The sequence below is a fragment of the Macrotis lagotis genome, chromosome 1 (assembly GCF_037893015.1).
Source record: "Macrotis lagotis isolate mMagLag1 chromosome 1, bilby.v1.9.chrom.fasta, whole genome shotgun sequence".
NCBI lineage: Eukaryota > Metazoa > Chordata > Mammalia > Peramelemorphia > Peramelidae > Macrotis > Macrotis lagotis.
Genome location: NC_133658.1, coordinates 273,318,721 through 273,343,532, shown reverse-complemented (window position 1 = coordinate 273,343,532; position 24,812 = coordinate 273,318,721). Strand labels below are relative to the sequence as shown.

The following is a 24,812-nucleotide window of genomic DNA, read 5'->3' as shown; positions in this document are numbered from 1 at the left end:
TAAGCACTGGAGATACACATACTAACAATTCTGCTCTCAAGGAGTTTATAGTCTAATAAGGGGAGACTACATAAAGGGGAGCTAGATGAGTATAGATTGCAGTTTGGTTGGGAAATGACTGAAAAGTAAAGTGGAGGACTGAGTTGAGTAAAAATAAGGAGAAAGTTCATCTACTAAAGTTCAAATTTTCACAAGTTGATTTCAAGATTTTTTTTGGGGGGGGGGGAGAATTGTAGAAGAGAAGCTGGCATAGTTTGAAAATGACTGGTCAAAACCTTGGATGTACTACTTGGATGATGTGAGGCTTCCAAGGGTTCATGTTCCTGGAAGTGATTCTGTGTCTGGGGTTGTCAATAGATGGAAAGGAGAGACAATAGTGATATAGTCTGAATATTCAAAATACAAGAAGCAGATTCCTTTTAACATATCAACTATGACTAGAGAACAAAACTGATTTAGGGAAGGGCAAGTAGGAAAGGAGCACATTCACATATTAAGATCATATAATTAGTAATAGAGTCAGAGACATCTGATGGGAGAATCATCAGTTCAAAATGAGAATAGTGAACATCTACCATTCACCTCTTCTGCTTCCTGAATGAGTGGTACCTATAGTGGTAGATACCTTAGCATGGTCATTCAGGTCCCATCTCTTACTTCATACTTATGAGGCAAATCAAAATCATAGAAACTATCTATATTCACTGCCTGTTAATCACTACTTTTCATTTCACCATGAGATGGGATCAATTGAAATAGCACAAACACAAACACACAGGGATTTTTTTTCTTTTGTGATGAGTCTGAGGAAGAGTATAATTATATACTTGCATAGATAATTAGTTGGATGTGTTGGCACATTCTAGGGGAAGTATTCCTTTGAGGTCAAATGACATAATACTTGTAAAATGCTCAGTACAGTGTTGGCACATAGTAGGTGCTTCATAAAAATTTGTTCTCTTTCTTTCCCTTTTTAACAGACTCCCCCTTTCCCTCCCAGAAGAATCATTATTTGATTCCTCAAGGTGAAAAATATTAATATTACTGCTCTAAAATAGATCTACTTATCTGGCATCAAACAATTCTTACAGCTGATTTCTTTGATGAGTATTCATACTACTGTGTCTGAAGCTTGAACAAATCCTGAAGTGAGTAGACTTTGTCTTTCCCCTTTCTTGTTTCCCTAGTCTCTCCATTTATTTATTTATCTATTTTGTTCTCTGCTGGCTCTCAATTAATGAGGTAGTAATCAATTAATGTCTCATGAGGTAGCTTAGATTAGTAGAAAAATCTTTGGATTTGACATCAGGGGATTGTTTAATAACTCTGCTACTCATTAGTATCAGTACTAGTAAAAACTGGACTACTTTCTCAAACTTCTCTGGAACTCAGTTTCATCATTGGTAAAATGAGGTTAGAGTAGATAGCCTCTAAGATCCCTTCCAACTCTGAATGTATAATTCTATAATCCTTCTCACCAAAAATATTTGAGTCAATTAGGAAATCACCTATCAAGGTTGCATGGAAAATTGAATTAGATTAAACCTTCAGTTACTATTAATTCTGAGATTCAAAAAATGTGCAACTCAAACCCTTTCAAGTGTTAATGAATCATTAGTTCTTATGTTATTTCTCCCTCCAACCTGAGGGGCATTTAAATTTTAATAAAAGATTAAGGAAGCCTCTTCTAGAGAAGGCTCTCACGCTGCCGTTGTAGCCATGTCTCTTGTAATCCCCGAGAAGTTCCAGCACATTTTGAGAGTGCTCAACACCAACATTGATGGATGATGGAAAATAGCTTTTGCCATCACAGCCATCAAGGGTGTGGGTTGAAGATATGCTCATGTAGTACTGAGGAAAGCAGATATTGACCTCACCAAGAGGGCTGGTGAACTCACTGAAGATGAGGTGGAGCGTGTGATCACCATCATGCAAAATCCATGGCAATACAAGATTCCAGACTGGTTCCTCAACAGGCAGAAGGATGTAAAGGATGGAAAATATAGCCAGGTTCTGGCCAACGGTCTGGACAATAAGTTGCGTGAAGATCTGGAGCGACTGAAAAAGATTCGGGCACATCGTGGGTTTTGGCACTTCTGGGGTCTCCGTGTCCAAGGCCAGCACACCAAGACTACAGGCCACAGGGGTCGCACTGTGGGTGTGTCCAAGAAGAAGTAAACATCTTCACTGGCCTTGTCTATTAATAAATAGTTTATATCAAAAAAAAAGATTAAGGAAGATAACAGGGAATGAAATTTTAGTGGTAGGATTCCTACAATTATGGCTAGAAGTAGAGATATTTGTGGGTGGAAAATTCCCTGGTACCCCATTCATACCACCACATTATACCATTTACATTTAGTTCTGACTATGCCATCCTTTTCCATGTACTATGTTGTGTGTCCTTCATTCTTGAAAAGGACTATGGTATCAGGGAGGTAACGCCATGTAAATCCTAAGGAGGCAGGAGGCTTAACCTATGGAGTTTGCCCTGTTGAGTGCCTTGGACAGTTCTAGATGAGGTAGGCACCAAGAATTAACAGGTCAAAATACTACTGCTTCAGGAGTTACTCAACGTCTTTTATTATCAAAGAATACTTGAACTAATAGGAGCATTAAAGATCATTTGAACCAACCTCACCCTCCCACCTCCCTACTCTGTAATATTTTACAAATAAGGAAATCAGGTTCCAAAGAAGCTATGTGATTAGGGTCATGTGATTATATAGTGGTCAAACTAAGATTAGAGGCATTTTTGAGTCCTAATTCACTAGAGTTCATATGAAAAAAGATCTGAATGATATCAATACAATAAGATGAAATTTAGGTGATGTTTAAAACCATAGGACAAAGGTAAGTAATTTAATTATACTTCTGCTAGATCACATTGCATCTGTGATTTATGCTAAGTTCCTTGTAATATGTTTTAAAAAGGTCGCTGTCAAACTGGAGAATATCCCCAAGATTGTGGTTAGATGGTAGGGCTAGAGACCATGTTATAGGAAACTGGACTTAAGGAACCATTGATATTTAAAATGTAGAAAATAATTTGTAAGGGGCAGCTAGGTGGCTCAGTGGATAGAGCACTGGCCCTGGAGTCAGGAGTACCTGAGTTCAAATCTGGCCTCAGACACTTAATTACCTAGCTGTGTGGCCTTGGGCAAGCCACTTAACCCCATTGCCTTGCAAAAACTAAAAAAAAAATGATTTGTAAGTGAGGAACATGATAATGGTAAAGAGTTATTATATCTGTAATATTTGGCTAAAGAAGATAGAACTAGGAGCAATTAATGGAAGTTGGAGAGAAACAGATTGGGGGGGGACTTCTTACCAATTAATGCTAATACATGCCAATACATGAATATATTGTCTTAGAATTAATGTATTCCAAACAATTAATGGTCTTCAAGTGATGCTGTGGGGGATGTTATATAGGTGATCCATATTCAGCTATAGATATTTTAGATATGGTCTAAGGTCTGAAATCCTATGATTCTTTCTAATAAAGCACATTTCCCTCCTCCTTTAGTCAACTCCTGATCTGGCATAATGACAAGAACAAGAACATTGAACTACAAATTAATTTCTCACCTTGGTTCTTACTGTTCATTTTACTTTGGCAATGTATGAACTTCAACTTACTTTTCTACAAAATGGATATCACTTGTTATATCTACCTCATATTGTGAGAATCAATTGACAATATTTTGTCTACTATGTTTCAAGCACAGTATTAGACAATGGAGATAAAAAGTTAAACAATCCCTGCTGTTTTGAAGTTTCCATTTTATTAGGGGAGCCAACATAAGTATATGTTTATGTGTGTATGTATATACATATACAGATACATGCATATATTTATACACACACATATGGATAGACACTGAAATGGTGATTTTATCAGCATAGAGAACTCCTAGTTGAGGCATTCTACCAATGAAGATTGATATATTCTCTGTAATTTATGATCTTAGAAAACTCCCTAGAGGGTACTGAGAGGTTAAGTGTAACTTGCCCAATGTCATAAGCGTTAGAAGCAAACATTGAACCCATCTTTTTCTTTCTGACTCAGAAGCTGGCTCTTTAACTACTAAGCAATGCTGCTCCTTTCAAAATATATACAAAATAAATACAAGTTAATTTAGGATTTAGGAGAAATATTAGCTATTAGAGAAAACTCAGGAATGGTCTCATGCAAAGTTAAACTTGAGTTGAACTTTGAATGAAATAATGTACTTTGAAGATTCTAAAATATTAACTGACTCTGTGATCAAAAGTCATACAATGAATGACAACAGAGCCAATATTAGAACCCAGTTCTCTAAGTCTCCAAACTCTCAGTCCAGCTCTTTTCCTGCTAAAACAAATTCCTTACTCTCCTTATCACCTCCACAGTCAATTTTACTTCTCTGTTCTTTACTTTGTTCCTCTTTTTTTTGGTGGTATTTTGTGGGCTTGATATAGTAATATTTCCACCCAGGTCTTAGGCAATCTTGCCTCTTATCACTGTCATCATGTGCTCCAGAACCATGTATCTTCACTACAAAGTGGAAGAGTATTGCAAAAGAAATGAGAAGGTAGGAGGGAGATAAAAAGGGAAGGAGAAAGAGGAGAGAATAAAAAAAAAAGAAATAGATGGGGAAAAGAAGTAGCGATAAAAGGAAGGAGAAATAAAAAGAAAAAAAGAAAGAGAAAACGATAATTGTCTGTCTGCCTCTGCTCTAACTGGGGAATAAATGGAAAATCACAGTCAGATGGACTGAGATTAATTTGCCCTATATAGTGAAGACTATGAACTTGAGGGGGTCATTCAATGCATTTCAGCTCACAGACAGTCATTATCCAAGGCATTTGAATTTTCTTTGTGTTTCACAGTGAAAGCTTGGCCTAACAGCACCTGGCATACAGTAAGCTTTTAATAATTGCTTGCTGATTTATTGATGATCTAATTATTGATGTCTGTGGAAGGGAGAGTGCTGCTTTTTAATTTCTGATGCTTATTTTAATGACTAACTTGGAAAAACCTCTCAAAAGCAATCTGATATAATTGAAAAAGACTAGATTTAGAATCAGAGACCCTGGCTTCACATCCTAGTATTGCTACTTACTACTTCTGTGACCATGGGCAACTCATTTCCTCTTTCAGGTCCTCAGTTTTCATAATTTAAAAATAAAAGGGTTTGACTGAATGATCTTGGATTCCCTCCTAACTTTAAATCCTATGATTTTATTATTTCTCTATGAATTTGGAGATTTCCTTAGGAGTTTTTGCTTCCTTAGAGCCCCAATGCTTAAATCTATTCCAGGCTCCTTTTACAGCATTAATAAAAGTGATGGATAAAATCAGTAACAATAAACACCTTAAGCTTATTTATGTAAGGTCATAAAGAACTAAGGCTATTTTTTCTATGTTGGAATCATGTGCCTAGAAAGTGAGATATTTTTAGTCCCACATGTTCCCTGCATTCAAGACTAATGTGAGCAAAATAACAGTCAAAAGTAATATAATCTTGTGTGAATCATTCCACTCTGGAACAGTTTCCTCATCTATATAATGAGAGTATGGGTGAGGACCAGGCATTAAGATGGGAATTGAACTAAATTACCTCTCAGGTCCTTTTCCAGTTTTGAAATTTGGGGTTCAGATATATAGCAGTATAAAGAAATGCTGAATGTTGTGACATACATATTAAGTGGCACGGGATATGAGAGAAAAGAGAGTTCAATTAAGATTAAAATAATCAAAGAAGAAGGGCTTCATGAAGGAGATGGGATAAGTTGAATCAATATTTCAATTCTACAAGTATTGTGTAAAACTCAGTTTTATTTTTAGATCTGAATTCTCTGAGTGTCTCAGACCAGATCTGAGCTCATCTTCCTGACTTAAGGCCTTTCACTCTATTCTATTCTCTCTACCACCTAACTGCTTTAGGAATACTTTTTTTTTGAGGGTTTTTTTTTTGGCAAGGCAATAGGTTTAAGTGACTTGTCCAAGGTCACAGAGCCAGGTAATTATTAAGTGTTTGAATTTAGATTTGAACTCAGGGACTCCTGACTCCAGGGCCAGTGCTCTATCCACTGCACCACCTAGCACCCCCAGCTTTAGGTATACTTTAATCTATCAAGTACACATGCAGAGGAGATGACCTTGGCAAGAATGGATAACTTTTTTCCTTAGAAGGGATAACTTTTGGTGGCTAGATGGCGCAGTGGATAGAGCACTGGCCCTGGAGTCAGGAGTCCCTGAGTTCAAATCTAAATTCAAACACTTAATAATTACTTAGCTGTGTGGCCATTTAAACCCATTTGCCTTACAAAAAACCTTAAAAACGAAGGGATAACTTTTGCCCCAATGGGGCAAAGGAGTAGCAAGTGGGAGATAATGCTAAGGAACTTTGAGCTGAAGAAGATGAGAGAAGAGGGTGCTCACATTGAATGGCCTCAATTTTCATAATAAAATGAGAAGCAGTCTCCTCAGCTATTGTAGGGGAAGAAGAGATGTGAGAGGCTTGAGAAGGGAAGAGAAGTTCTGAAATAGTTTCAATGAGGAGTTGGACAGGGAATCAATTAGGGAGATTAAAAAGGACTATCTTGCTACAGTAGGGAGCCAGATGAAGTTGAGTAACATGAGCAATCAGAATCTGAGTACTAGGATGGTGGGTAATCCAGAACAAAAGTTTCAGCAAAAATGAATGGTGATATAACAAAGCACAAGGTGGAGGTCTGAGTACTGTTGAGATGGATAACCTTTAGGATGAGAAGAAAAAAAGAAAGTGAAGTCAGAGCAAAAGTCTGAGAAAATATTGAGGAAATTAAAGTCCTGATGAGGGAAAAAATAAAAAGAATCAGTTTAGAAGTGGCAAACTATGGATAGAGGTAAACTCAGGTATGTGCTGTAGCCAACTTCAACCTGTAACAAATTGTGAAATTTTCAGTAGGAGCTTTTCCCCCTTAGAAATCCACAAATACCTTAAAACCATGCTTGATTTATTGCTTTGATGATTGTCTAGTCTTAAATTATTGATAGGGAACATATGAATAATGGAGATTAAACTTAAAAGTATATTATGATACATTCACCCCCCCCCCCCAAGAGCTGGTGGTTAAACACTTACCACCATACTCCTGTTGGGTGTCAGGAGATTGTGATTAGATAGGGGAATCTCAAGGTTTTAATTATGGAAATAGAACATTTGTATGAAATAAGATTTAGTGTATGTCCATTCCTAAGTAGACTTGAGATGGAATGGAGCAGGTCATGAGATTTTAAAAATACTGAGAAATTGGAAAGTTAGGGAGCTTGAGAAAGCACCTTATCAGGAATTCTTAAACTTTTTATCATAGATTTATTCTTAGACTAAAATTTAAAGTGCATAAAATAAATATATAGTATTACCAAAGAAGTCAAATATATTCAAATAGTGTTATCAAAATATTTTTTAAAGATTTTATTTGTTTTGAGTTTTACAATTTTCCCCCAATCTTACTTCCCTTCTCCCCCCCCCCCCAGAAGGCAATTTGCCCATCTTTACATTGCTTTCATGGTATGCATTGATCCAAATTGAATGTGATGAGAGAGAAATCATATCTTTAAGGAAGTATAAGTATAAGAGATAGCAAGATCAGACAATAAGATATCAGGTTTTTTTTTCTAAATTAAAAGTAATAGTCCTTGGTCTTTGTTCAAACTCCACACTTCTTTCTCTGGATACAGATGATATTCTCCATTCTAGACAGCCCCAAATTATCCCTGATTGTTGCACTGATGGAATGAGCGAATCCATCAAGGTCGATCATCACCCCCATGTTGCTGTTAGGGTGTACAGTGTTTTTCTGGTTCTGCTCATCTCACTCAGCAGCAGTTCATGCAAATCCCTCCAGGCTTCCCTGAATTCCCATCCCTCCTGGTTTCTAATAGAACAATATAGTGTTCAATGACATACATATACCACAGTTTGCCAAGCCATTCCCCAATTGAAGAACATCTACTTGATTTCCAATTCTTTGCCACCACAAACAGGGCTGCTATGAATATTTTTGTGCAAGTGATGCTTTTACCCTTTTTCATCATGTCTTCAGGGTATAGACCCAGTAGTGGTCTTGCTAGATCAAAGGGTATGCACATTCAAAATTTTTTTTAAAAATTCATGGACTCCAAATTTAAGAACCCCTGACTATATAACTATTAAAGATCCTTAAATAAGGACAGGAGATGGAGAGGAACAGATAATGAACCAGATACTCAGCTCCTTGAGAAAAGAGGGCATGATTTAAACTTGGGAAAATTTTGATTGATTGATTGGATATCAAAGAAGGAAAAGTTGCTCAGTGGTAGAAGGAAAGAAGGAGGCTAAAAATAAAAGTGAGTGACAAGAAGTTTCTGACTTCCCCTCTAGATCTATCTGTTGCAGAGTACAGGTGAGAGAATTACAACCAGTGCTGGAGAGAATACTTGTAAATGCAGGGTTATCAGAAGTGAGGCAAGCCTTGGTAAAGGGCTGGTAGGTGAAGAACATGAGCCCCAATTCAGAGATGAAAGGGACCTTAAAGGCCATTTAATCCATTATTATAGATAGGGTTGAATATGCTCTGTGAGAGAAGTAGATGGAAGGAGTGTGATTAGTGATCTTTAGGAGTTAGAAGAAACCTTAGAGGCTATCTTTTGTTGTTGTTCAGTCATTTTAGTTGTGTCAGACTCTTCCTGACTCCATTTAGGAATTTCTTGGCAAAGATATTGCAGTGGATTGCCATTTCCTTCTCCAGCTCATTTTACAGATGAGGAATTCAGGTTAATCAGGGTTAAGTGACTTGCCAGAGTCACACAGCTAGTAAGTGTCTGAAGTCAGATTTAAACTCAAGAAGATGAGTCTTCCTTACTCCAGACCAGGTGTTCTATCCACTGAACCACCTAGCTGTCCCCAGAGGCTATCTGGTCCATTATCATTATAGATAATCATAGCTAATGACTGACATTTATTTGGTGTTTTACCATTTGCAAAGCATTTTACATACATTTTCTCATTTGATCCTCACAACATTCCTGTGTGGTAGGTACTATTATTATCCTCATTTTTACAGATGAAGAAATTGAGATTCAGAGAGGTTAAGTGATTTGCCCAGGATTATACAAGCAGTAAATGAGAGAAGCAGGATTCTAACACATACCCTGTAATCCCAAATTCAAATCTAGTGTTCTTTTTTGCCCCTGCAATTTTAAAGAACTACTGTGGTCTTTAAAAAAAATTACCTGGTGGCCTACCTTCTGATAATGAGCCTTATAGTATTTAGCTAAGTTGGCTTTTGGACAATAGGCCCAGACCACCTAGAGTCATACAGCTAACTGCATTCTTCCAGCATAGTCTTTGAGAACCAAGGGTCACCTCTACACCCTGATAAAGCATCAGAGAAGGGTTTCAGTGTAGTACAGGCATGTCATTACAAGAAGAGGGCAACCCTTCCCTCCCCCCCTCCCCCCACAAGCAGCTTCAGTCCCACACTTGTCTATTAATCTCAAGTTCTGATCTAGCAAGCAGGGAAAAGAGCAGATAAAAAGCTCATTGCTGATGACATAATCTCTGTAATAAAGTAGTGACACAGGCAGAGCATGTAATACAAATGGAAAAAACTTTGTTGTGTAATTTAAAATATTTAGATAATTTGGATCCCCCCCTTAGACTTAGCATTGGACCATTAGTTTTCAGCTATAATAACACAATCATCATCATTGTTTTCCCCGTGGGCACTTATCCATCATCAACCATGGGGGAGGTACTTGATGTGAGCAAAACAAAAGTAGATAGAATTGTGGAAAACAGAAGACTATCTGATGGAATCAGTAGATGGGACCGACAGTCTGGATAAATAGACCATTCTGATTTTTGTAAAATCACAAAAGGGGACCAACCATCTATGAGAGAATGACCTGATCAAGTGGAAAGAGCAGTTTAGCTGGGAATCAGAAAATCTGTGTACTTATTCTATCTCTGCAACTAAAGAGTTGTGTAACTTTGGGTATGCTCCTCTTACTCTTGTACCTCAGTTTCCTCATGTATAAGATGAGAATTTGCCTGTTGATTGACTATCTCTAAGGACCTTTCCAACTCTAATGTGTGAGTCTATGACCTCTGTTTCTGTTATCTCCAGATTTCCACTCTCCTCACTTCTAAAGTCAATGTGTTTGTTCTATATTTAAGTTGCTGAGCCATGGCTTAAAGGGAGGAGTGGAGAGGCTGTTTATTTGCATATGATTTTGTGAAACTAGTTTCTTGTTTTCCTTTTGCCATCAAAATTTATGTAAAAGCCTATCTTTCTATAGTCACTGCTTTTTTAACTTAAGTGCCCCTTCCAATTTCTGAATCACAGAATCTCAGAGTCATAAAAGAGCTAAGAAATCATCTAACACCATACATACAATTGAGATTTATCTCCATACCACAGCGAAGCTAGATAGAGTTCTGGACTTGGAATCAGGAAGAACAGTTTTAGCCTTCTAATCAATAAAATAGGAATTAATAATAGCAACTATCTCATGGAATTTTGTGAGGATCAAATGAGATATTTTAAAATTCTTTTCAAAGCTTAAAATATTTTATAAATATTAGCAACAATGACAATGATGAAGAGGAAAGTGAAGCATCAGTGTAGGGCTCTAGGCTAAGACTGCAATACCCTCAACAAAACAAAATTCAATTACCTCTAATGAGAAAAAACTCAATTTCTGAGGCAGGACAGTTCTCCATAGGAATGTTCCTTTTGTCTGCTGAAATCCAGACCCAAATTAATTTTTTTCAGTCATTTGTCAGAATCCTATCCAATTCTTTATGACCCAATTTGCCAATTTATTGACAAAGATACTGGAGTGGTTTGCCATTTCCTTCTCCACATAATTTAACAGATGAGGAAACTGAGACAAATAGAATTAAGTGACTTGCCCAGGGTCACATAGCTAGTAAGTATCTGAGGTTAGATTTAAACTCAGAAAAATGAGTCTTTCTGACTTCAAGTCAGGGACTTTATCCACTGTGCCATCTAACTGCCCCTCAAAGAACAGATACTATACAGATATGGGCAAAGGATATAACTAAGGAATATTGAATATTTCTAAACTAATAAATAGTTTTAACTTTTAAATCTAGCCACTAACTTTAATTATTCAAAATTAGAAACATTTTCATCCCAAGCAAAAGTAAATAAACTGAGAAAACTGGAATCAGTAGATGGGACTGACAGTCTGGATAAATAGACCATTCATGGTTTTTAAAAATTCAAAATGATCCCAAATTCTTCTTTTATTCTACTGTCTCTATCTACTGTCTCTATCCACTCCAGCACTATACTGTATAAGCAGACACTTAACAATAGCTGTGAGTTATCATTTATGTTTAAAAGTGATCAACAATTGACCTGGAAGATCTGGGCTCCTACACTAGAGTAAGGAAGAGGGAGATGTGGCTGCCTAAGTGACTTCCCATCAGCTTGTTTAGCTAAGATCACACGCAAGACCCAATTGAGCCAATTTCAGCCCCACATTAAATTTAAGAACTTTATTATCCTGACACTTTGAAGAAGGCTGGAGAAGATCCTTGCTGTATTTTTTTTTAATGACCTAAACAACTCTCATTAGCACTAACAGTGGTTCCATGTGTTTAGTGTATCTCTACCTACCCTTAAACACCCCTCCCACTCCTTTTGCTTTGCCCCAATTGGAGAAAAACACGAACACAATGGAGAAATGAAAATAGACTATTTTCCCTCACCTCTGGGTATTGAGAAGCTATCATCATGGAAAGCATATAGTTAATACTTTACAAGCGGGAACAGACAGGAAGTGTGGCAGAAGCATTCTCTTGCTACCTGTGCTATATGTATGACTGTGATATTCTAAACTACATACAATGCAGTATTTTTAATTCCAACATTAATCTCAGCATTGTAAAACATGTGACCCAGGGATTAGGAATTGTATTGGTTCTGCAGTGTATGTGAACAAAGCCAGGATGCTGGGTATCTATATTTCTCTGCTCACAGCCTCAGGGGAGCCGTGCTATACAATATTTTTCATCTGTCACAATGCAGAGCTATGAAATTAACATTTCCCTGCTCCATTTGCAAAATGCTTTCCCAGGCCACCCCACCATAGTGTTAGCAGTGGGGCTCATGGGCGATGCATCGCCTTGATGGTATTAAAATTGCTGGCTAATTAAGAGAAAAGTTTAGCCATTTGCAGAATCAAGGAGGTTCTTCACACCAGAATGTTTTTTTCCCCCGACAAATTTAGATGGAAAGCTAGTACTTTCTTTCTTACTACCAGGAACCTTACTCTCTTCCCTTCCTGAGACAGGAGTGCTCGCAATAGTCTGGGAATCTGGGCAGTGTTTGCATGAGATGCCACTGTGCTGTATTTAAAATGTGAAGTAATCATGCAGAGTGAAATAAGAGAAACACTGAATCACCAAATGGAAAACAAAATTCCTTTCTCTTGCTAATTCAGTCAACTAATTATACTATCAACAGTCAACCAAGGATGGCTTCACCTTTGGATGTTGCACAGTAATAAACACCCCTTTGGAATCTATTAGTTTATTCTGGAAAAATATTCCCAACTCTAGTTTTGTAATCCAAGAGATTAGATGGTTTAGTGAATCAAAATTCATTTTGCATTTTTTGTCACTAATCTACCCACTCAACTGGTATGCTATGGGAAGGATGAATTCATCATTTAGCCTCCCTGTATCTTAATTACTTTGATATAAAATAGAACAAATCCTCTTAACTCCTACTACCTCAGTTTCTTTTATATATAAAATGGGACCAGAGATATTTATCTTTTCTTAATTCACAGGGATTTTGAGGGGAAAAAATTTGGCAACAAATGAAAAATACCAGAGGGCCTCAGAAGAGTGCAGGATATACTGTATTTTCCCATGTATAAGATGCACCTTAATTTGGGGACCTGAAATTTGAAAAAAATGTATTGAATAAAATTATTGAACTCAAGTTTTATTCATCATGAAATTCAAGGACCTCATGCTCATAGCTTTCAGGCATCTTTTGGCCAAGTCTGGAGCATGGACACAAGTTTAGTCCATTCCGTTTCATGAACCTGAAGCATCAATTGTGTCCTCTTTTGAAATCAGTTACTTCCTTTTCATCAGCAATCCTTCTTGCCTCATGCTGAACCATCTTTGGGACACAGGAATTCCAATTGCCCTTGGTTCTTCAATCCATATCTTCAGTTCCCTCTCTAACTCAAGCCATTTTGCTGACTTGCCTCTCATGTCCTTTTGCCTTGGCATTTTCAATAGTGTTTCTTCTTCCCATAGCCAGTCACTGAAATTGTTTGCTTAGTTGGAGGAGGATCTCATGTTAAGCAGTACAATTTCCATTCACTTTTGCAAACTGTATCACTTTGAACTTCAGCACTGTACAAAAATCTTTTCTAGTCATTTCTAGGCAGAATGTGGCAAAACATAACCTAATATACTGGTAACAAATGAGAAACAATGAGCACAAAGACAACAAGCACGAAAAAGTGGGAAATACAAGTAAAAAAAAAATCTACAATCACTGTGTAGGAGGCTCCCAGTTTTTAAACCCCAAATTTTTCAGAAAAGGGTACATCTTATACTTGGGGACATACAGTAGTTTATCCAATAAGAATTCACTGAAGGATATTTAGAACTCAAAGACTTTAAAATTCAATGTTAAAATTTTGTTTTTGCATGTAATTGTGGAAAATAAAATACTACATTTAATAAATTTAAGTGACAAAAAAAATTCAGTGGAAATATTTGCTAAGCACCTTCCATATTCAGGACCTAATGCAATGGTCTGTGGACACTTAGCAGAGATTAAACAATTAGTGGAGCTGAGGAAAAGCCTGTTTAACTCCCCTACCAAAGTGGTAAGTTTCAAAAATAAAATCCAAATAAGAGTAAACCACAAGCCAAGGTGAGGAGACAGGGGTTTTTTTGGTTTGTTGGTTTTTAGGATATTAAAATCCATGTGGCTGCTCCAAAAGTCAGAGACCAGAAAAGAAATTTCTAATCCAATATGTCTGTAAGGCATCAAGAGGCATGCTATCAGAAATTCCAAAGAAGCAACTATTAATCTTACCTAATCTACCTCACTTAGGTTTTGTTTGTCAAGCTTTCTTTATGGTGGCAATTATTCCCTATCTCACCTCTGTATTCATGGTTTTTTTGTGATCATTTATGTATCGTCCTGATTCAACTATGTCAGTAAATGCTGTGCTCAGAAATCCTGTGCAAGGTGCTGTGAAAAAATCTAAGTGTAAATATAGGAAGACCTGGCCTCTCTTCCCTTAGTATCTCTTTCCTAGCTAGTCAGTCACTGGCCTTCCAGTCTTTTCTTACAATACTCCCCTCCACATATTTCACAATACTGTCCTATTTGCTGTTTCACATGCATGAAGTTCCCTACCTCTCCCATCTCCAGACCTTTGCACAGGTTGTCACCCATACTTGGAATGTTCTGCTTCCTTTAACTCTATCCTCTCAGAATCTCTGATTTATTCATGACAGCTTAAGTACCGTCTTTTAATCTACACAAAACCTTTCATGATCTCCCTAGCAATTAGAGCTTTCCTTCTCCCAACTACTCTTTACTTATTTAGTATATATTACTTTCATAAGTATATTTGTAATTAGATTGGGAGCTCCTAGAGAAGCCCCAGTGACTTGCATGGTGCCTGGCTCCTAGTCAATAAATGCTGGCTTGAGTTTCTCTTGAGTACAATCCTCTTTTTTCCACAATCCTTTTCTTTCCTTCTACCTCTTTTATTCTGAAGAACTCAACTGAAGTTCTTCGGACAGATTTCATTTTGTCTTTCCTTGCTCAGAAACTACCTGTAGCTTCCCAGTGGATACAGAATAAAGTCCCATGAAGTCTTTAGAAAGGAATTCATGGCCTCCAGGATCAGTTCAACAAATCTCTCCAGTCTTACTTTCTAAGAGAGCTATACAAAATGCTCTGTTCTGTCAGATGGAATGCTCCATCTCTGTGCCCACATTGTTCTTCCATTCTTCCAATCATATTCTCTTTCCTCCCCTCCATCTGTTAAAGTCTCAGTAACATTTCAATTTAGATCTTACCTTTCTTCTTCCCTAAAGACTTTCCCGTTTACTGCATCCCTGAAGGAATCTATTCTTCCTCTAATACCCATGGTATTATTATCTGTATAATTAATTTGGTACAAAGAACAGACTTTTTTTTTAATAGTGTAATGGGGGATTGGCCAATGAGCTCAGCCTTGATAAATAAACATTAGCATACTTGGCCAATGCAGGCTGTTTCTGCTTCCAGAAAAATAAAGATGTGTGACACAAATTCCTTGGAGACATTTTCAGGATGTGTAGACTTTTGTAACTATTTCTGGTTAGCTTAACTTGCAGTAAGGAGGCAACTCTTTGGTTGTTGAACCAGATCTGAGGGGGTTTTCTAAAAGCACCAGTTGACCAGGACCTTGGGCTACTCTTGCACTTCTTTGACTCTGTGAGAAAAGAGAAGTGATGCTTTGAGGGGAAAGGCCTTGAGTCTACCCCATACAAGTTTTATCCATGATCCATTAATAAGATGTCAGGTCTTTTCCTTAATATTGTTCTTTCATTATAATAGAAAGACATTGGAGTGCTGAGACCTTGTAAGTTTCGAAAGATCAGGAGATGGTCTCAGAGACTGGGAGTTGAATTCAATCTCTCCAGCCCTTAATAAATAAGGAGAATATGTAGCCCAGTGGAAGCTAAGAAAATTGCTCATTAAGCAGCAGTGCCACATTTAAATGTGAACTTACTGAACAGTTTTATATAAATTGAGTTAAACATAAGTTTGGACTGTTCTCCTTCCACTCTCCTCAAAAACTGAAATGTTTATGTTCCTGTTCTTCCTATATTGAAAGTAAATATATTTTCAAAAAGTTTTAGGGAAGAAGAGAGATAAGATCTAAGTTGAAATGTTAGTGAAACTTTAACAGATGAGGAGGAAAGAGAATACGATTGGAAGAATGGAAGAACAATGCGGGTACATAGATGAAACATTCCATCTGACAGAATAGAGCATTTTATATAGATCTCTTGTTAATTGGTAAATTCAAGTAGAATACTAGTCATTGATAACTAAAAATAGGGTGAGAAAAACAAATTAAAATGGGGGCTTGAGTCAATGACAGTAGAGAAGAAATACCTGAGCCTTCAAGAGTTCCCTACAATTGAGAGAGAAAGAGAGAGAGCTAGAGAGAGACAGAGAAACAGAGGCAGAGAAAGAGAGAAATATAGCCAACTTTGTTTTGGGATAGTGAGCCCAGAGGTACTCAATGATGAAAATGGAACTGCTGATCAAGAGGTAACAGTGTTTTTTTCAGGGATAACATCAGGTATGCTCAAATGATCCTAGATTTAGGAGAAAGGCATCTGCTGCTATTAACCTAACTACACTTAGACTTAGAGATTTGATCTGTTCTTTAACATTTCTATGGCAAGAGATCCCATAAACTTCAGTTTCAACTCATTTGACCATACTATTCAATAAAATCCTGGGTCATTGTCTCCCATTCGGATTTGTTCAGAATGCTTCTGATCTTCACTAGATGGAGCCATCAGGTATGTTACTAGAGGTTTCTGCCCTGAATTCTCATGAACTCTGAATCTCATAAACAGCTTGCTTTAAAAAGCTCAGTCCCTTCAGTCACTGATAAATCCTTGCTGAAATAACAACAACCATAGCATTCTCTACTTCATTCTGCAGTCTTTTAGATGGAAAGGCTTGGAGTCTTTCTAAGTGATCCATATCAGGTAGAAGCCTATATGTCCATCCATGTTCTTTTCATGGTCTCCTGGGTGATTGTGTTTTTTATGACAAGAGAAACACAGTTCTTGAGCTAAAGGATAGTCCTGATGCCCCTTGGTTTTTTCCCAGTAGTATCCTATCAGAATCTGTGTTTGCTGTGTTTGCTGTGTTTATTCACTATAACTGCTGGACCTGAGAAAAGGAGGTCTAAGAATGATTTTGATTTTTCTCTGCAGCATAACAGAGTTTCAAAGTGATTCAGTGATATCCAAAGCATTAGAAAAATAGATTAGGATTGGAAAATCTGGAAAAGAAGAAATACAAAGGGATATAAGCATTTCTTGGCATTGCCACTTTGAGTTGTCTGTAAGAAGCAGCATAAAAGATTATTGAGGATATGTCTAACTAGGAGAAAACAACAATAACAGCAACAAAATGGGTATAGCTTATTTTCCTATAATTCATTCCAATTCACCAAAATTTGATTCCTCACCTACTATGTGCAAGGTCCATGCTAGGCAATAATTCCTTATCAAAGATAGATATGACACAGATACCAGATGGGTAGCTTGATTGCCATACAAATACTACAGACACTAAAGAAAGCCTTCCAGTATGTTTCAGGATTTATAGGAAAACATGAACAGGAATCTTAGAGAAGAAGGATGGAAGGGTTTCTCTGCCTTGATAGATAGAGTACTTTCATTGATGAAATAATGAATCTTTCAGAGAATCAGAGTACTACTTTGAGATATTTTCACACCATTTGAAATATTGCAACTGTTCCATGAAACTCTTGTACAATCATTTCATATGGAAATACCATAGAACTTGGCAGCTGCATTGAATTACCACTTGGTCACACTATTTAGTGAAATTATAACTGAAAATGTGTCTGCAGTAATGCCAGCTTCTCAGATTACAGGAACTGACTTGTTCAGATGTTGGCTGGGACATCAGGTCCCCTCCTCCTCATCACCAACTCCCTTCCCACTCCTCTCCTCTGTCTTATCCTAAGTTTTATTCCTCCTTCCATGTTTTTCCTCAATGACCACTTGAGACCAGGAACCTAAGACCTTTAAGCTATCATTTTATGTTGTTTTCTATCAAATCATTGAAAATCAAAGGGATTGTTTCTATAGGGTTCCTTTAATGGGGACAGTGACCTTGCTTGAAGTCTCGGTTATGTAATTAGTGAATTACATAAAGGACAGGGTCTATTACTTTAGGGACCTTGTGGCATCCTGAAGTGGGACAGTTGTCTTTTTTCCTGAAAGCAGAAGAGAGAGGAGATTTCCTGAAGTTTGTCCCACACTCCATGATCATGAAAAGCAGATGATTTGATAGCACAATAACTTTCATTTTGATGATGATAGAAAGAAGCCAAAGAATTGCCTGAGCTTTTCCCAGTTTCCAGCTGAACAGATTCTGGATTGATAGAACCCACAAAAAGATGGAGTGAAAAAATTTTTCAACACAAAATATCCTGGAGGGACTTCAAGAAAATTCTGTCTCACTTGAGTGATTATGATGATAATGATGATCATATTTATCCATTGTTCTCAGAAGAAGAGGGAGGTGATACCATAACAAGCACATGAATTGGATTTGAGTGAGGGGACACTGTGTTAAGTCACTGTCCTCACTTTCTTCTCCAAAGTCATCTGGATCCAGGGGTCAGATATGTATCAGGATAACTGGAGATGGCCCTGAATGCAAGGCAGTCAGAGTTAAATGACTTGTCCAAGATCACACAGCTAGTAAATGTCAAGTGTCTGAGTCTAGATTTGAATCCTCCTGACTCCAAGGACAGTATTCTATTCACTTCACCACCTAGCTATCCTTATCACTTAGGTAAAAGGGGAGTACAGCCCAGCACAGCCAAGGGTAGGGAAGCCCAGTACAGAAGGCATTTGCAACCCCAGAACATGGGTGCAACAGGAGAACTGGGTCAAGTTACTTCTGCCAGGGAGCAAGTGACCAACACCTGAGGCCCCAGTGTGGAAAGCCAGTGACTAGTAGATCTGACCTAATAGTAAAAGAGATACAAAAACTAACTGAAGAAAATAAATCTTCAAAAATTTGATAAGCAAGTAGAAGCTAATGACTCTAAAAGATATCAAGAATACATCAAACAAAATCAAAAAATAAAATGTAAAGTTCCTCATAGGAAAATCAACAGATCTGGAAAATAGATTCAGGAGAGATAATTTAAGAATTACTGAACTGGGATAGCTAGGTGGTACAGTGGACAGACTCTGGTCCTGGAGTCAGGAGGATCTGAGTTCAAATTTGATCTCAGACACTTAACAATTACCTAGCTATATGACCTTGGGCAAGTCACTTAGCCTCACTGCCATGTAAAAACAAACAAAATAATTATTGGACTACCGAAAACCTTAATGAAAAATTAACTTACATTTTTAGTGCTGATTCATACAAAATTAATCTAAACCAAGAAGTTTGGGTAGAATGAATCAGTTTTGTTATTAAAGGCACTCTTTTCATCACTGTCTTTTTGTATATTTATGTGGGAAATAGCACTACCACCATTATCAATACAAAAGCAATAGCACCAGCTCACAAACAAAGTGGAAATTCACACTGGATCAAGAGAAGAGTCAATTTGATGTTTGAACATGTCAAAATGCTTAGATTGAATCAACTAAGATTTTTTTGGTCACTAGAGACCTTAACCTCCCTCTCAAATAAACACACACAGACACACACATAAAACCTAAATTGTTTTCAACAGAAAATAGTGTTTACACAACTTCCTACTAGTGCCTTAATTTTACCCCTATAAAATGCATCTTCCTTCCTTCCTTCCTTTTCCTTTCTTCCTTCCTCCTCCTCCTTCTCTCTCTCTCTCTCTCTCTCTCTCTCTCTCTCTCTCTCTCTCTCTCTCTCTCTCTCTCTCTCTCTCCTATGTATTGGCAAAATCATACCATTGAAAAAAGGACATCAGTTGAATGTCATTGTATAGCTGCGATGCTTTGAGAGAGGAGAGCTGGAGGTAGGGAAAGTGTCCTCTTGATTGCTATTAGTCCTAGGATTCACAAATTTAGTTGTGGAGAGTATCTTAAGGGTAATCTTGTTAACTCCTAATCTTAAAGATGAAGATAACAAGGTGTAGAAATATGAAGTGATTTATCCAAGATTAGACAGGTAGTTTTTGGTAAAACTATGTTAAAAATTCAGATCTGCTGACTCCAAGTTTAGCATTCTTCGACTGAACTATTAGTATTATTGGACCCAAATGAGTTGAGTTCAATCAATCGATCAATTAACAAGCATTTATTAAGTACCTACTGTTATGCTAGACACTATGCTTGGTCTTGAAAATGTAAAGACAAAAGTAAATAGCCCTTGACCTCAAGGCGCTTACAATACATGGGGGGGGGGACCCAAGCATGTAGATAGATAGATAGATAGATAGATAGATAGATAGATAGATAGATAGATATGGATATAGATATATCTTGCTATATGCAAAATAGATACATGATGTCATGATAATTTTTTTGAAGAGGGATGCATGAGTACTTTGGGATGTTGAGAAATGTTTAAATAGAAAGTGGCACTTGAGTTGAACCCTGAAGGAAACTAGAAATTCTAAGAGGAAGATGTAAGGAATGCATGTATTTTGGGTACTTGGAATTAGATCTCTGCTATCTCTGTTTTCAGATTTTTTTCCTTCTAAATATATTTAATTTTTGATAAGATTCCTAGAGGTAAATGAGAAAAATGCTGTACATAATTTACATAGATTTTAGTAAAGCTGATTATGAAGTATCTCATTCTATTTTTGTGATAGACATGGAAAGGTATGGCATTGATGAGACTATATGTGGGAGGATTGAGAACTAATTGAGTGGCCAGCTCAAAGAGTAATCATTAATAGCTCAGAGTCAATATAGCAGAAAGTCTCTAGTGGAATGGGTTCATATCTTGGATGTATAATGCTTGAGATTTTTATTAATGAGTTGGATAATGGCATAGATGGTATATTAATCAAATTTACCTAATCTACAGTTTGACAGTCAGAATCCAAAATAATTTTGATAGTTTATTTTTGACTTAATTAAATAAAAGGAAATTCAATAGAGATAAAGCTAAAAACTTATACTTGACTTAAAACAACAAATCTACAGATATAAAATGGGGGGGGGATGTGGTTGGTAGATATGAGATAGTAATGTAATGTGACAGCCAAAAAAGTTAATGTAATCTTGAGTTGCATTAAAAGAATCATAGATGTTGTACTAGGCAGGCGAGAACCCTTGTTTACTTGTCCCAGGTCAGATAACATTTGAAACATTGTTTTCAGTTCTGGGTGGGTCACAGTTTTAGAAGGACGCCAATAACCTGGATAGTGCTCAAGAATCAACTGGAAAAGTTGATTCTATGCCAATTAGTTGAAGGAAGAAGAGATGTTTAGTCTATAGAAAAATCTTGGAGGAGGAATGATACCAGTGTCCAAGCATTTGAAAGGCTGTCATTTAGAGGAAGGATTAGACTTGTTCTCTTTGGCCACAGAAATCGGAACTAGGAGAAATGGGTATAAATTGTAAAGAGGAAAGTCATTTACCTTCTCTAGGTCTTTGTTTTCTTATCTATAAAATGGGGAGATGAATTTTTGTAATAATAATAATAATAATGACAACAATAACAACAATAACAGCATTTATATAATACTTTAAGTTTTGCAAAGTAGTTTATAAATATCACCTCATCCTCACAACAACCCTTAGAGGTAGGGGCTATTATCATTTTTATCCCTATTTAATTTTATCCCTATTTAAATATGAGGCAACTGAGGCAGGTAGAGGATAAGTAACTTACCTAGGATCACACACCTAGTAATAAAAAACATCTAAGAACTTCATCTTTAAAAACAAATCTTTTACTTATTGTGAGGAAAAAACTCTGCATTTTATTTATTTTGTTTCATTTCTGAATTACAGAACTGGTAGAAAAGAGAAAACAGCTGCTATAATAACTGCTGTCTTTTCCTTTTGGCCAGACATATAAAAGCTGTATAACTCAATTTTTGAATCCATGGGACACTGAGTTCAAAGTTTGCTGTCTGAAAAGGTTCCCTTGAGTCCTTGGCTGCTGGTGGATCCCTATAACTCCAGGGTGAACTATGGCAATATCCTGGCACATGATCAGACTAGAGTCCTTTCCAGAAGGAAGAAGATGACAGATTTTTCAGGTGGTCCTAGAAATTTTCATAGATTGTACTGGATTAAATACAGTCATACAATTAATTTTATTTTAAGACGTTCTGAAAATAATTCAAAATTATTTTCAAGAATAAATGTATAAGGGGCAGCTAGGTGGCGCAGTGGATAAGAGCACTGGCCCTGGAGTCAGGAGTACCTGAGTTCAAGTCCGACCTCAGACACTTAATAATTACCTAGCTGTGTAGCCTTGGGCAAGCCACTTAACCCTATTTGCCTTGCAAAATCCTAAAAAAAAAAAAAAAAAAAAAAAAGAATAAATGTATAGGTCAGGTCCCTTTTGTCAGTACTTAGTCATTTCTCTTTATCTCTATCTCTTTCTCTTTGTTTATTTTGTGACTCTTTAGTAAGCTCCTAACTGTACTTTTATGTGAAGACATGTTTGTAATATATATGATAAATGTGAATTATGAAATATGCATGAGACTGTATGTATGAGAAAGGGTAAGTATATCAGTAGAAACACATGTGTAAGAATGAGTTTAGTACTTGTGAGGCTGTGTTTGTATAAGTATCTGACAGTGTGTATGTGTGTGTATTTGTCGTGTCTATGTATGTGAATGCATATTTTGTATGTAAATGTATGCAAGTTTATTTATGTGTGGAAAGATGTTTGTTTAAGAAAATATATTATGGTATGTGAGAGTGTAAGTGCATATGTGTGAGGCTGGGCATACTCACTGGGACTTTGCCAATATCACTTAGCTTTGCTTTAGCGGAGAGAAAAGGAGGAAGATTGAGTATCTTTCTTATATATCCAACATTCTCTCAAGACCTTCCTAAATTACCAACAACATCCTTGAGCATGCAAAAACCACAGAGCTTTTCTTGTTTATCATGCGCCTTGAAGAGAGTGAGATTCTGGAACCCATTGCCAAGACGGGCAGTATATTTGGCTGAATGTTTTTAAGAATTCTATAAACTCCGGACTTCCTTGTCTCATTGTAGGGGCAGTAGAATTTCCTTTGAGTCCTCTGTCTCTGTTACTTATTTATGCAGGGATGAGAAGTGCAGTTGATCAGTCAATATATATATATATATATATATATATATATATATATATATATATATATATACACTGAGTAGCTTCTGATTGGCCAGACCTTATTCTGGGTGATAAGAGAGATATTAAAGGAAAAAAAAATCCAAGATATGATTCTTGTTCTCCTAGACTAATTGGGGAGATTAAAACAATAGTATTAAAGAACAATTAAGTGACACCTCTTGTTTAGATAGAAAGGGCAATTTAGAAAAAAGAAAGCTAAATATGAGTTGGAATGGTAAAAAATGGCACTATGGAGAAAGAAGTAGGCTCTGGATATCCTTGAAATAGTTAATATTGGGGAAATGGAGGTGATTGGGAATTCTAGGAGAGGGGAAACTTAATTCATTAAGCACTTATTAAATGCCCACTATTTGCTAGGTGACTATACCATTTCCAGGATTACAAATGCAAACATGAAATAGTGTGAGTAAAAGGGAACAGAGAGATCTAAAGAAGGAGCATGATACAGTAGAAAGAGTCCTACATTTGGACCTTCATTCAGATCTTACCTCTGAGTTGACCTTAGGTAAGTGACTTAACCTCTTTGGGGCCTGGCTTCCTCAACTGTAAAATGAGAAAAACAAACTAAATGATTTCTAAGGCCCCCTCTGACTCTAAATCTTTGGCAATACAATGAACATGGTTTGTGGGCTAAGGGAGGGAGTCATTGAAGAAATGAGCATGCAGTGCTCATTCATGACCTTGAAGTTAGAACCTGAGTTTAAATTTGACTGTAAACACTTGCTAGCTATATGACTTTGGGCAAGTCACTTAACCTTGATTGCCTCATATCTAGGGCCATCTCCAGTCATTTTGATTTATAGCTGGTCAATGGACCTAGATGGCTCTGGAGGAGAAAGTGAGGCTGGTGACTTGGCATAGCACCCTTTCATTAAAATTCAATTCACTTGCTTGTCATGGCATCACCTCCCTGATATCAAGATTTTCTTCCAAAATGACAGACAAACAACAGTTTTGTACACATTAGAGAATAGTAGGAAATGGATCAGATATGTAGGATGGGGCCTGATTATGGAAGGTCTTGAAGAATCTGGTAGAGTTTTGTGGGTGAGCTGATTAGCACCACTGAGGAGCAATGTAAGATAGTGTCAAGAGTACTGAGTCAGGAGATACATGGGTTCCATTCTTGGATTAGATATTTAACTAGAAGTGTGACCTTGGACAAGTCATTCATCTCTATGGCCTTTAATTTTCTTATCTATAAAATGGGGATGATATTTATTATGCTGCCTACCTCATGTAGAATTACTATGGGGAAAACATTTTGTAACTTAGAGTTCTATAAGACTAGTGTGACAAAGGTATGGGAGATGGATTGTAGGTGGAGATGCTGCAGGAAAGGAGACCAGATGGAAACCTGAGATGATGAGGAAATGAATTAGATTGCTGTAGGAACAAAGGGAAAAGACAGAGTCCAATAGAATTTTTTTTAAAAAGAGGAGACTTGCAATAACTTGGGCATAGATTGAACATAAGGAACAGAAGTGTGGGCGGGGAATCAATGACTCCAAGGTTTCTATACTGGGAAGACTTCCCAAAGTGTGGTAAGAGATGGAGGAAGAGATGTTGGAGAGAGACAATGAAAGGAGAAAAGATTGAACTTGTTTTGAATGAACTGAGTTTAAGGTGAGGACAGCAAGACAGTCAAGTAGAGTTAGGTTTGGGTAGAAGGTAGCTGCTTCTAAAAATGATAGATT

At 37.0% G+C, this 24,812-nt stretch overlaps 1 pseudogene; it reads left to right on the top strand.

The window, feature by feature from the left end:
• Positions 1–1,696: 1,696 nt before the first annotated feature.
• Positions 1,697–2,228, top strand: LOC141516219 (small ribosomal subunit protein uS13-like; annotated as a pseudogene).
• Positions 2,229–24,812: the final 22,584 nt, after the last annotated feature.